This window comes from Acinonyx jubatus, chromosome D3 (assembly GCF_027475565.1).
Source record: "Acinonyx jubatus isolate Ajub_Pintada_27869175 chromosome D3, VMU_Ajub_asm_v1.0, whole genome shotgun sequence".
Classification (NCBI taxonomy): domain Eukaryota; kingdom Metazoa; phylum Chordata; class Mammalia; order Carnivora; family Felidae; genus Acinonyx; species Acinonyx jubatus.
This window is the reverse complement of record NC_069392.1, coordinates 26697646-26711767: the sequence shown is the minus strand read 5'-3', so window position 1 is coordinate 26711767 and position 14122 is coordinate 26697646. Positions and strand designations below refer to the sequence as shown.

The 14122-nt window shown below is 37.7% G+C and overlaps 1 long non-coding RNA gene across 2 annotated transcripts; it reads left to right on the top strand.

Moving 5' to 3' along the window:
• The first annotated feature begins 932 nt into the window (after positions 1-932).
• LOC113595679 (uncharacterized) lies at positions 933-6769 on the top strand. Of its 2 annotated transcripts, none has more exons than XR_008291752.1 (3): positions 933-1302; positions 1413-1543; positions 6737-6769. It is a non-coding gene; the product is annotated as an uncharacterized LOC113595679 (long non-coding RNA). The 2 variants fall into 2 exon arrangements; XR_008291753.1 differs by lacking the exon at positions 6737-6769 and adding an exon at positions 1745-2533.
• The last annotated feature ends 7353 nt before the right edge of the window (positions 6770-14122 follow it).

Here is a 14122-nt window from a genome sequence, read left to right as displayed (position 1 = left end):
ACAGTGGAAGACTTTAATACCCTACTTTCCACAGAGGATAGGTCATCCAGACAGAAAATCAATGAGTAAATATTGGAAAAGAAGGGAAATAATAAAGATCAAAGCAGAAAGAAAGACAGCAGATGGGGCACCTGGGTGGATCAGTTTTAAGAATCTGACTCTTGATCTCATCTCAGATCATGTTCTCGTGGTTCGTGATACTGAGTCCCATGTCAGGCTCTGATAGTGCGAAGCCTGCTTGGGATACTCTCCCTTTCCCTCAGCCTAGATAGATAGGTAGATAGATCATTAGATTAGATAGATAAACAAACAGCAGACAAACCTTAAAGAAAGAAAGAAAGAAAGAAAGAAAGAAAAGTGAAGCCAGAAAAGCAATAGAAAGGATGAACAAAACTAAAAGCTGGTTTTTAAAAGAAAGGGTTGTGGAAACTTTGCACTGAAAAGAAAACATATAAGACTCAAACAAAATGAGAAATGAGTTTCTATTTCTTCCTGATTCAGTTTTGGAAGATTACATGTTTCTAGGGATTTATCCATTTCTTGAAGGTTGTCCAATTTGTTGGCATATCATTGTTCATGGTATTATCTTTTAACACTTTATTTTACTGTGAGGTCTTTTGTGACTTCTATTCGATTTCTGATTTTATTTGGGTCTGTCTCTTTTTTTCTTGATCACAATGGATCTGAAATAACTACAGCAATCTTGAGAAAGAAAAACAAAGCTGGAGGTGTCACAATTCCAGCTTTCAAGATACACTACAAAGCTCTAGTAATCAAAACAAGATGGTCCTAAAAATGAAAAATAAATAAAAGCAGACTCTAAAGTTAAAAGGAAGAAAAAGAAATAACAATGAGAATATAAAAAGTAAAAAAAAGTATAACTATAATAAGTATAACTCAGAGCAAATGAATACATAAAACTTTGTCATGTGGCTCAATAATGTTTAGGTATGAGGCACACGATAGTTGCTCTCTAAATTACAAATTTTAAAGTCGTGAATAAAAATAAAGGAACAGAAATTATGTTAACTCCTTTTAGTAGCAGTCAATTTTTAAGCACAACTGTTTTAAACCACAGGACAGAGAACTTGAGAGAGAAAATCTTCAGGTGAAGCAAGCAAGCTGAAACTGAGGAAATTCTTCCTGAAAGAATGATTTATTTCTTCCAAAGAAATTTGGTTTATCAAAATCAATCAACAAATGAGTGAACCCATGGTGTGGTTTTTTACAGCAAAATTTAAAACCCAACAGATTTCTCTTTCCCATCTAGCATGCTTCTGTCTAACCTCTCAGCATTAGTTGGTATGTACAAAAGACACAATTCACTTTATTTATAATTTAAATCCAGTCAGAAATAATAGGTGAACCTTCACTTCTCACATTTGGACTTCTCTCTCTCTCCCTCCCGACAGGAAGGGAGACTTACCTAACGGGTGAATTTGGGAGAAGGAGCTAAGCAGTGCTTATGTGTTTCTGAGTCTCCTCTTTGAAAAGATGTGCCTGCCCACAGTAACATGAATTTGGGTCTGCTCTCAGCTCTGTGGTAAGCACCCTGCCCCCAGGGTGGGTGTCAAGCATTTGTTTCCTCAATTTACAACTGTGTGGGGAAGTGCCCAATTCGGGAGGAAGCCCAGTGTGGCTAACATAACCTAAATCATATCCTCCCATTCGTTAGTGTGTATTAGTAATAAAGCTACTAAGTTTCTCTCCATCTCCCTGTCTCCTGTGTTCTGAATTTAGAAAGAGAAGAACAGTGTTACTTGTCGCCTACCCAGTGTCACCTGTCACAGCTCCACCAAGAAAAATGACTAGACAACACTTACAGAAACATTCTCTTCTTCCTTGACTTCATAACTAATATACATTGTTCAAAAGCAACGCCCACTCAAAAGAGAAAAATTGAAAGAAACCATTTTAGAAACAAACATAGAAAGTCAGACAAACTGAGGACACAGAGGAATACCTTCCAAACGAAAGAACATGACAAAACCTAAGGAAAAAAAAAACTAACAAAACTAAGAAAAAAAAACTAAGAAAAAAAGAGACAAGTGATGAGTTCAAGGTAAAGGTCATAAAGATGCTCAGTGAACTTGGGAGGAGAATGAATGGATCCAGTGATAACATCTACAAACAGATAGAAAATATAAAAAAGAACCAATCAGAGCTGAAGGATACAATAACAGAAATGACAAATACACTAAGGGGCATCAACAGCAGATAAGAAGATGCAGAAGAACAGATCAACAATTTGCAAGACAGGGTAGTAGAAATCATCCAAGCTGAAAGACAGAAAAAAGAACTTTAAAAATGAGACTAGGTTAAGGGACCTGTGGGACAACATTCAGTGTAATAATACTTGCATTCAAGGGGTTCCAGAAAAAGAAAAGAGAAACGGGCAAAGAACTCATTTGAAGAAATAAAAGCTTCATTTTAAAAATTCAAATATTTGCTTGATTTAGCTATTTATAAAATGCTCTACAATTGCTCAGCAAGGTGTTTTATAAAAATTGAAACAGAGGTGCTATTAGTCAAAAAAAAAGGAAAAAGAAAAAAGAGTGCCATAAGGGAGCAATTAAAGATGTATTCTCATGTAAGAAAATAGCAAAAATTTAACTTAAAAGAGAAATTAACCTTTTTAGTGTTACAAGTTTATTTAATTCATAAAAAAAGGACTTACCATGGGTTCCTTTTTTTTTGTTTAAAGTAGCCTCCATGCTTAGTGTAGAGCCCAATGCAGGACTTGAACTCATGACCCCTAGATCAAACCCTGAGCTGAGATCAAGAGTTAGACGCTGAAATGACTGAGCCACCCAGGCACCCCCTTGGATTCTTTTAAATAGTAAACATTCATATGTCGTTAAGTGTTTGGAGGACGATCATTCACTGACATACAATGGTGCAAAAACTGGATGATAGCAAAACCTTCAAATGTTTATGAACCACTGCCAACCGAAAATAAGTCCAAGCATCTAAGTGTACCTGTGGTCAACAGGCAATAACATTTACTTTCTAAAATCAAATTTAAATGAAAGCTTTTCAAGAAATTTAACATGGGTCAGTTTAGTTATATTTATTGAATACAGTTAATACTAGGTGTCTCTTGTGGCGCACCTGGGCGGCTCAGTTGTTTTCAGTGTCCAAATCTTGATTTTGATTCAGGTCATGATCTCATGGTTTTGAGACTGAGCCCACATTCGGCTCAGTGCTGAGCATGAAACCTGCTTGGGATTCTCTTTCTCCCTCTCCTTTTGCCCCTCCCCTGCATGCACTCACTCATTCTCTCGCTAAAATAAAATAAAAATAAGTATCTCTTGGAAATGAGAGATCAAGGGACTACTATATATATGTAAAATTTTTATATATATATAAAATTTACCTCAGTTCTTTCTTAGCACATATAATTATGACTTTTACTTCGTATGTATTAGTTACTTAAACAACTCAGAATTTCACCAAATTAAAAGCAACAATTATATCAGATATCTGAAATCCAAAGTAAAACAGATGATATAACTAACCTTCCACAAGGAAGTCTCCCAGTAGGCATATGACGGCCGTGGGTTTAAGGTAGGAATCACTAAGTTTCTTCCTGGAGTAGGGTTTCCATTGAGCACTGAATTATTTTCAAAATGTCCACAATAAGGTGATTCCAAGCCTAGGCTCATAGTAAGAGTCCTGAGTGAAGTTTGATGCTGCTGTCTCTCCTCAAGAAGTTTTGTATTGCTCTCTGACAGTCTCTCAGTCCTGTGAAGATTAAAAAACACAAATACACTTTCTTTTTCCCTAAATCATTCCTAAATGACTTACATCTTTTTAAGTTTCCATAATAGTAAATAGCATTTGCCATTGAACAGTGTTTTAACACTGAACATGTGACAGAGCACACCTACCAAAATTATACTTTTAAAATTGTTCTAAAGAAATACTTATGTTTCCAGGGGGATCCCTAACTAACAATTCAAATTAGGGAAGGGAGAGAAGTGGCTATCAGTGATGTACATGGCTTAACGAATAATACTTGCTGTCTTCTGGAATGGCTGTACTGACAACATCCTTCAGGATGCCAGTATATATACACACTTATATTTAGTAAACCTGTTTACAGATATAAAAATAAACCATCCCTCAAAGACATTTTCAAGCGTTTGCTTTCACCACTCTTGTACATTTCACTTACTATCTCAAAGAAACTGAGCATTTGACACCGAGGAATCACTGAGACCAACAATCTCTAGGGGAGAAAGTAGATGGCAGACGTGTGATCAGAAAGAATTAAAACAGCTACAGAGGCAATTAGCTTATAACAGTTACCAAGGCACTGGAGGCAGAATCTGCCCTTTCTGTCTTCAGTCTTCCACATACCTCCCTCCCACCACGGTGCTCTTTTTAGCCACTTTGGGAACTCTACTCCCCACCAGCCCTGTGTGAGTCTTTCTGTATTTCACATGTATGCCATTATGTAAAGTAGAAAAACCATAAAGGATAGTTTGTCTCAAGGCCCATTCTAGTAATAATACCAAAGTTCACAATCAAGAGAATAAATGTACCAAGCTGCCAGGATGAGTAGTAGTAGGACTTGACATTTTAGGTTAAAGATGTCTTCTTCCAAAAATGAACTCATCGACATTTCTATTTAGGGTACTTCTGACAAGCAATTTTATAATAATATGCTTCTAAATGAGAAAGCTTCAAACAATGCACTTAAAGACTAGCAGATCCGATCAATGGAAAATATACAGGGCGGGGGGTGCGGGGGCGGTGGGGTAGAAGAGGTCCTGTAAAACCAAAAAGAAGAGGAGGGAGGCAAACTGTCCTGGCATAAAATTTCAAAGGTAAGTTCACTTAGAAACATCATTTTCCAAAATTACACGATCTAGTTGGCTTTCACTTCCTACTCATCTCATGATCTTGGCTCCGCAGAAATTATGCTTTCGAGGCAAATGAATAAGCTAAATTTCTTGTCTATGATTCTGTTTTGGCTTACCTGTTCAGCTCATTTCTCAAGGACTTTGTAACTTTTAATTCTTCTAGGTAGAGTTGCCTGTAGGTTTCCAACTCTGTTTTAGTAGAATCTTCTTGAGACGTCTTCATTGTAGAGATTTGAGATTCCAGATCTTTAATTCTAAGTTCCATTTGACTTCTCGTTGAAGCATGTTTTCTTGAGCTGCTGCTTGTGCCTAAAGCAAATTAACAGGATAGTTTTAAAATAGCTAGAATCTGAATAATCAATTATACCTGTTTCCTTTAGTTCTGAGTCAATGATTCAGAGAGCAATTTTAAAGGAAAAAAAAAGAGCCCAAGTGTAAAATATTTATCATCAATGTCAACTGAATTAAATTTGATTTATAAAATTAAATTTCAATCATTCTTGTATTAGTATTCACACAATCTGATAATTCAAATAATAGAATCAATGACAAAATTTTAAAAGTCAACAATAAAATTAATAATCCAAATAGAGTGCAATTTTAAATCATAAGTTTTCTTTTCCTCTTCATACTGAGACTAGTTGTTTAAATCATCATTTTTTCTTATCCTCTCGATTTAGTAGGAACAATGATGAAAACTGAAATCTTTAAAGGGAGGAACAAATGCCTCCAGAAATCTACAAATTTCCATAAAGCGAGTAGAGGAAACCCGTACAATACATCTATCCAAAATGTAATTTGCAGTGAAATGAACGAAAGCACATTACAGATCAATCAATTAACCTGTAAAAACAGGTTGACTTCGTGTAATTTTTGTACTGTGTCCAGTCGTGCTCTTTCTTCAATCTCCCGTTTATACTGTTCCACTTTGCGTTCTACCATATGCATTTCTATAAAATGTTTCAATTTTACTACTTCTCGTTGTAACTTCTTGTTATTGCTCTCTAGTTTTTCACGTTCTTCTTCGAAAGCTTTCATTGATAATAACTCTTGTTGAAGAATTTGATTTTTTGCATCCAGGTGTAGACATTTTGAAGATGTAGTTTCCAGTTCTGTTGTAAGGACATCAGCCTGCATGAATAAAACACTATAGTTTGGAAGTGGAGTGAAAAGAGTCTAACTCAAAACTACGATCAAAATTTTTTTTCAGATTTTAAGTAATCTCTAAGCCCAGTGTGAGGCTTGAACTCACAATCTCAAGATCAAGAGTAACTGAGCCAGCCCGGCACTCAAAATTTTAAATAAACTCATTTGCAATCAAATGTTACCTGTCTTAGAATGTGGAACCTTAAACAACTCAGAAAATCAAGAGCAAACTTAAAGCCATCAGGTGTTACTGAAATAGATCTTTGCTATCATTGTCTTTACTACACAATATTTGCACTTGATTCTATACTTTTATTTTTCTATCATTCTTTCATATCTTTCTTTCATAAAATAAGTCCCCTCTTAGGAGAAAGTCTCTTAGCCCTTCCCCCATCTCAACACTCCATCATTTTTAAAGAAGTTTTAGCAATATCATATTGACTTATGTTTGCCCGCGTCCAAAAATACGTCCCAAGATAAGACTCTGAAAATAAGACTCTAATTCGTGAATCTATAGGTAATGATTCTAATGCCACGGCCTTTTTCTGAGCTGCAAATGTTTTAATGCTAATTTGAACTGCATTCCCAGGAGAAATGATTCTCCAGGTTAAGAAATCACATCTCCCAGTATAAAACTTTAATTGGATAATGCACATATTTTTTTGAGGCAAAATAAAAACTTATTTCAATACTGTTATCTTGTAATCCTTGTTACTTTCTAGAAAATAAGAGATCATACTAAACAACCACAACAAAACTGGCTGGAGTTTCAGTGATGCTGAGTTGGAAAGGTCTTCCATCCATTATATATGATTGGTAAGGCAAGGTGAGTGGATGTGGTCGTTTTATAAATTTGTTGATACTTCTGTGAAAATCCCTCCCCTTCAATATATGCCAGCTTCAGTAACTGGTTTCTAGTTACTGAACTGCAGAACTGCTGTGATTTTTAAGGCCAGCTTGGAAAATGTGATACAGCTTCCATCTGACTTTCTTTGTCTAGGGAAGCTCACCCTTAGAACCCAGCCACCACGTTGTGAGGAATCCCAGGCTACCTAGTGAGTCTTCATGTAGATACTCCAGCTGAGACTAGCCAACGTCCTAGCCAAAGGCCAGCCTCAACAGCCAAACACGTGCATGAACAAGCCTTTAGATGATTCTAGTCTCCAGCCTCCAGTTATGCCAGCTGATGCCAAATGAAGAAGAAATGAGTTGCCCTACTCTGCTTTGCCTAAACTAAAGATTGGTGAACAAGATAAATGCTGTTTTGAACTACTAGGCTTTGAGGTGGCTTATTATGCAGCAGTAAATTACTACCACAGATACTGATACTAAAACCAGTGTGCTGCTATTGAAAAAAACCTAAAACTAAACTTCCTTTGAACTGGGAGGTAGGTGGAACCTGGAAAGATGTAGAAAAGCATAAGAATGAGACCCAAACGGCCTCCACAAGACTCTTAGTGGAAGCCTGATGGCCAGTGAAGAGGCTGACAGCAAGGTTTTCTAGCAAGTGAAGAAAATGACACTGGAGGAAAGGGAAGTCATGCTACAAAATACCTGAAAGTAAAACGGATAAGAAAGAGAAACTAAAGAAAGACTATGCAACTGAAAGGAACCAGGACTTACTGGGTTCAAGTATCTGTTTCTCATTTACAGCCTCTCTACATGTGGAACTGGCAAATAATGCCAACATGAAGAAATGGCTTTTGGGTTACGAGAAAATCCAGGGTGCTACCAGGAAAACAGAAAGATTTAAGGTATGCCTCCAATTTCTTTAGGGATCTTAAGACTATAAAAATTTTTTTAAGTAGGTTCCACACCCGACATGGGGCTTAAACTCAGCACCCAGAGATCAAGTGTCACATGCTCTACCAACTGAGCCAGCCAGGAGCCCCAAGAGTAGACGAATTTTAAAGGCATTGTCATATAAGAGCTTCACAGGAAACCTGAAGCGAAAAGCTGATCTCAAAAGGACTTGGGAGGGTCACTTTGCTACAACACGGCATGAAATCCAGTACTATTTATAGAAAACTAAAAAATGTAAGAGATTTATAGTAGCAAACATACTATTTGTTAGCTTGGACTACAAGAGACCAAATCTTGCAAAAGGAAAAGAGGGCTTTGGGTCTTAGAAGTCGCACAGGGAGGAAGCAGGATGAAAAAACAGCTGCAAATACAGGTCATTCCTTATGAAAAGGAAGGAACCAAGAACTCAAAGAGTAAAGAAAGGGAAGAGACATGGAGAAATATTCCCGTGGTTAGGACTAAATCCTATCTTAAGAACTGACAGCATGCATCAGGCTATATTTCAAAACTCTTATGGACTAGGGTGCTTCCCATCTTTTTCTGAATGGGAGAGTCTTCAGCAGTTGACTAGAATGTTACATTTGTGAGTGGTAAATAACTGTTTCTTTCCTTCTCAAGTCCTCATATTGAGAACACTTGCACTCAAGGGGCTATACTTTAGATACCATAACCCAGGCAGCTTGTCCCCACTGCACCTGATTAAGATGGTAAGATCTTGGACTCAAGCCCTGAACCTGATGCCATGATAACTGAGACTTGCAGGAGGTATTGGAGGGGGAGGGGAGTGAATGCATTTTTCAGGTGGGAGGAATACAAACAATTGTGTCCAGTAGGTAAATTATACTGCTTTTTAAAGGTGTCCATAGGTTTCAAATATTAATTCCATAGAAAAAAAGACCATGAACAACCTTAGTGGCTTGCTCCTAATGAACAGAATATGTGAATATGATGCTGTGTGTATTCCAAGCCTAGGTGACAAAAGGCGATACAGATTCTGCCTTGCTCTGTATCTCAGGCTGCTTACTTGTAATCTAGCTCCCCATCTAGTGAGGAAGTCTAGGCCACAAAGGGGGTCTAGGTGTGTCAGTTTAAGTGTTTCTGCTGCCTCCTGAACTGAAGTCCCAGGCAAGAGCCAGCATCAAAAACCAGACGTTAGTGAACAAGTCTTCAAATGGATCCAGCCCCAAACCTTTCAGTTGCCCCACCTGAAGCTGAGCGGGGCAGACACTAGCTGTCCTGGCCACGCTTTTCCTAACAGATTTGTGAACAAAAGAAATCTAACCTTTGGGGAGTTCAAGAAAGAAACAAAAATGATAAATGGAACAGTGGATGAAAAAAAAGAGATAAGACACATAAACTTGTATAGGAGAAGTTGGTCTCCATTAAAGTAGGATGTAATAAATGTTAAGATTAAGTTAACAACCAAGAGTGGTAATGAGAAGAAGCAGATAACTAGAAGCAAGATCTAAGAAGTTTTTCTCAGTTTTTCCCCAGTTAGGATCATATTAGCTGTTCATTTTCCATATATGGCCTTTATTATGTCGAGGTATGGTTCCTCTAAGCCTACTTTGTTGAGGTGTGCTGCTCTTCAAAACATCCATCATGACCATAAGATCTTGTCAATCGATACAGAAAAGGCCTTTGACAAAATTCAGCACCCTTTCTTAATAAAAACCCTTAGGAAAGACGGGATAGAAGGAACTTAAAGATCATAAAAGCCATTTATGACAAGCCCACAGCTAACGTCATCCTCAATGGGGAAAAAATGAGAGCTTTTTCCCTGAGATCAGGAACACGACAGGGATGCCCACTCTCACCACTGTTGTTTGACATAGTGTTGGAAGTTCTAGCATCAGCAATCGGACAACAAAAAGAAATCAAAGGCATCAAAATTGGCAAAGATGAAGTCAAGCTTTCACTTTTTGCAGATGACATGATACTATACATGGAAAATCCGATAGACTCCAACAGAAGTCTGCTAGAACTGATACATGAATTTAGCAAAGTTGCAGGATACAAAATCAATGTACAGAAATCAGTTGCATTCTTATACACTAACAATGAAGCAACAGAAAGACAAATAAAGAAACTGCTCCCATTCACAATTGCGCCAAGAGGCATAAAATACCTAGGGATAAATCTAACCAAAGATGTAAAAGATCTGTATGCTGAAAACTATAGAAAGCTTATGAAGGTAATTGAAGAAGATATAAAGAAATGGAAAGACCTTCCTTCTCATGGATTGGAAGAGTAAATATTGACAAAATGTCAATACTACCCAAAGCTATCTACACATTCAATGCAATCCCAATCAAAATGGCACCAGCATTCTTCCCAAAACTAGAACAAGCAATCCTAAAATTCATATGGAACCACAAAAGGCCCCGAATAGCCAAAGTCATTTTGAAGAAGAAGACCAAAGCAGGAGGCATCACAATCCCAGACTTTAGCCTCTACTACAAAGCTGTCATCATCAAGACAGCATGGTATTGGCACAAAAACAGACACATAGACCAATGGAATAGAATAGAAACCCCAGAACTAGACCCACAAACGTATGGCCAACTCATCTTTGACAAAGCAGGAAAGAACATCCAATGGAAAAAAGACAGTCTCTTTAACAAATGGTGCTGGGAGAACTGGACAGCAACATGCAGAAGGTTGAAACTAGACCACTTTCTCACAGAATTCACAAAAATAAACTCAAAATGGATAAAGGACCTGAATGTGAGACAGGAAACCATCCAACCCCTAGAGGAGAAAGCAGGAAAAGACCTCTCTGACCTCAGCCGTAGCAATCTCTGACTCGACACATCCCCAAAGGCAAGGGAATTAAAAGCAAAAATGAATTACTGGGACTTTATGAAGATAAAAAGCTTCTGCACAGCAAAGGAAACAACCAACAAAACGAAAAGGCAACCAGCGGAATGGGAAAAGATATTTGCAAATGACATCGGACAAAGGGCTAGTATCCAAAATCTATCAAGAGCTCACCAAACTCCACACCCAAAAAACAAATAACCCAGTGAAGAAATGGGCAGAAAACATGAATAGACACTTCTCTCAAGAAGACATCCGGATGGCCAACAGGCACATGAGAAGGTGGTCAACGTCGCTCCTCATCAGGGAAATACAAATCAAAACCACACTCAGATATCACCTCACACCAGTCAGAGTGGCCAAAATGAACAAATCAGGAGACTATAGATGCTGGAGAGGATGTGGAGAAACGGGAACCCTCTTGCACTTTTGGTGGGAATGCAAATTGGTGCAGCCTCTCTGAAAAACAGTGTGGAGGTTCCTCAGAAAATTAAAAATAGACCTACCCTATGACCCAGCAATAGCACTGCTAGGAATTTACCCAAGTGATACAGGAGTACTGATGCATAAGGGCACTTGTACCCCAATGTTTATAGCAGCACTCTCAACAATAGCCAAATTATGGGAAGAGCCTAAATGTCCATCAACTGATGAATGGATAAAGAAATTGTGATTTATATACACAATGGAGTACTACAGGGCAATGAGAAAGAACGAAATATGGCCCTTTGTGGCAACGTGGATGGAACTGGAGAGTGTGATGCTAAGTGAAATAAGCCATACAAAGACAGATACCATATGGTTTCACTCTTATGTGGATCCTGAGAAACTTGACAGAAACCCATGAGGGAGGGGAAGGAAAAATAAAAAAAAAGAGGTTAGACTGGGAGAGAGCCAAACATGATAGACTCTTAAAAACTGAGAACAAACTGAGGGTTGATGGGGGGGTGGGAGGAAGGGGAGGGTGGGTGATGGTATTGGGGAGGGCACCTTTTGGGATGAGCACTGGGTGTTGTATGGAAAACATTTTGACAATAAATTTCATATATTGAAAAAAAAATAAAAATAAATAAATAAATTAAAATAAAACATCCATCATGAATGGATGTTATAGTTTGTTATAGTTTGTCCAATTCTTTTTCTGCATCTATTGCAATGATATGATTTTATGCTTTTTTGAAAATTAATATGAGGTATCACATTCATTGATTTGCAAATAATGAACCACCCCTGCACACCAGGGATTAATCCCATTTGGTTATAGTGAACGATTTTTTTTAATGTTTATTTATTTTTGAGAAAGAGCACAAGCAAGGGAGGACAGAGAGGGAAACACAGAATCTGAAATAGGCTCCAGGGTCCAAGCTGTCAACAGAGCCTGAAACTGGGCTCAAACCGAAGGACCTTGAGATCGTAACCTGAGCTGAAGTTGGCTGCTTACCTGACGAAGCCACCCAGCTGCCCCTGCTCCTGGTGAATGATTTTTTAATGTATTGTTGGATTCAGTTTGCTTATTTTCTTGAAGAATTTTGCATGTTCATCAGAGATGCTGGCCTGTAATTCTCTTTGTGGTGTCTTTATCTGGTTTGGTATCAGGGTAAAGCTGGCATAGAATGAATTTGGAAATTTCCTTTCCTTTTATGTTTTTCTGGAACAATTTGAAAAGGACAGGTTAAACTTTTTCTTTTCTTTTCTTTCTTTCTTTTTCTTTCTTTCTTTCTTTCGTATTAGCTCTTATTTACATGTTAAAATTTACTTCTGAAGTCATCTGCTCCTAGACTTGTGTCTGTTGAGAGTTTTTTGATTCCTGATTCAGTTTCCTTGCTGGTTATTGATTTTTTTTTCAAATTTTCTATTTCTTCTTGTTTTAGTTTGGTAAGTTATGTTTCTAGGAATTTATTCATTTCTTCTAAGTTGTCCAATTTGTTGGCATACATTTTTTCATAATATTCTCTCATAAATGTTTGTATCTCTGTGGTGTTGGTTCTTATTTCTACTCTCACATTTGTGGTTTTATTTATTTCGGTCTTTTCTATTTTCTTGTTGATTACTCTGGCTAACGCCTTATCAGTTTTATTAATTTTTACAAAGAACCAGCTCGAGGTTTCATTGATCTGTTTTAGTTTTATCTGTTTTTTGTTTATCATTCATTTCTGCTTTAATCTCTTTTTTAAATTTTATTTTGAGAGAGACCACACATGAGTGGGGGATGGACAGAGAGAGAGAGAGAGAGGGAGAGATAGACTCCCAGACAGGTTCCATGCTGCCAGCACAGAGCCTAACACGGGGCTCGATCTCACTACTGTGAGATCATGACCTGAGCCAAAATCGAGTCAGACACTTAACCGGTGAAGCCACCCAAGGGCCCCCTGCTCTGATCATTACTTGCTTTCTTCTGCTGGCTTCAGGCTTCATTTTTTGTTCTTTTTCTAGCTCCTTTAGGGGTAAAGTTAGGTTGAAACTTTTCTTGCTTCTTGAAGTAGGCTTATATTGCTTTGTACTTCCCTCTTAGGACTACTTTTGCAGCATCTCAAAGGTTTCAGACCATTGTTTTCTCATTTCCATTTGTATACATGTATTTTTTAAACTTTCTTCTTGTATTTCCTGCTTAACCCATTCCAGTGTAGTAGCACGTTATTTAACCTGCATGTATTGTTTTTTAATAATTAAGGCCTGTTTTTTGTTTGTGATCCATTCTTGAGAATATTCCATGTACTCTTGAAAACAACGTGTATTCTGTTTTAGGATGGAACGTTCTGAAAAAATCTCTTAAATCCAATCTGGTCCGTTCTGCCATTCAAAGCCATTGTTTCTTTTCTTTTTAATATATGAAATTTATTGTCACATTGGTTTCCATACAACACCCAGTGCCCATCCCAACAGGTGCCCTCCTCAATACCCATCACCCACCCTCCGCTCCCTCCCACCCCCCATCAGCACTCAGTTTGTTCTCAGTTTTTAAGAGTGTCTTATGCTTTGGCTCTCTCCCACTCTAACCTTTTTTTTTTTTCCTTCCCCTCCCCCATGGGTTCCTGTTAAGTTTCTCAGGATCCACATAAGAGTGAACACATATTGTAACTGTCTTTCTCTGTATGGCTCAAAGCCACTGTTTGGTGATTTTCTGTTAAGATGTATTTTTTTGTGATTTTTAAAATTAAGATCTATTGATGTAAATGGGGTGTTAAATTACTGTATTATTATCAATTAGTTCTTTTATGTTGGTTATTGTTTTATGTACTTGAGTGCTCTCATGGTGGGTGCATAAATATTTGCAATTGTTAGATCTTTCTATTGCATTGTACCTTTTATTATGATATAGTAGCATTCTTTGGCTCTTGCTACAGTCTTTGTTTTTGGTTAAGTTTATTTATTTTGAGAGAGACAGAGTAGGGGAGGGACATAGAAAGTGGGTGAGAAAATTTCAAGCAGCCTCCATGCTGTCAGCCTGGAGCCCAACATGGGGCTCAAAGCCACCAGCCATAAGA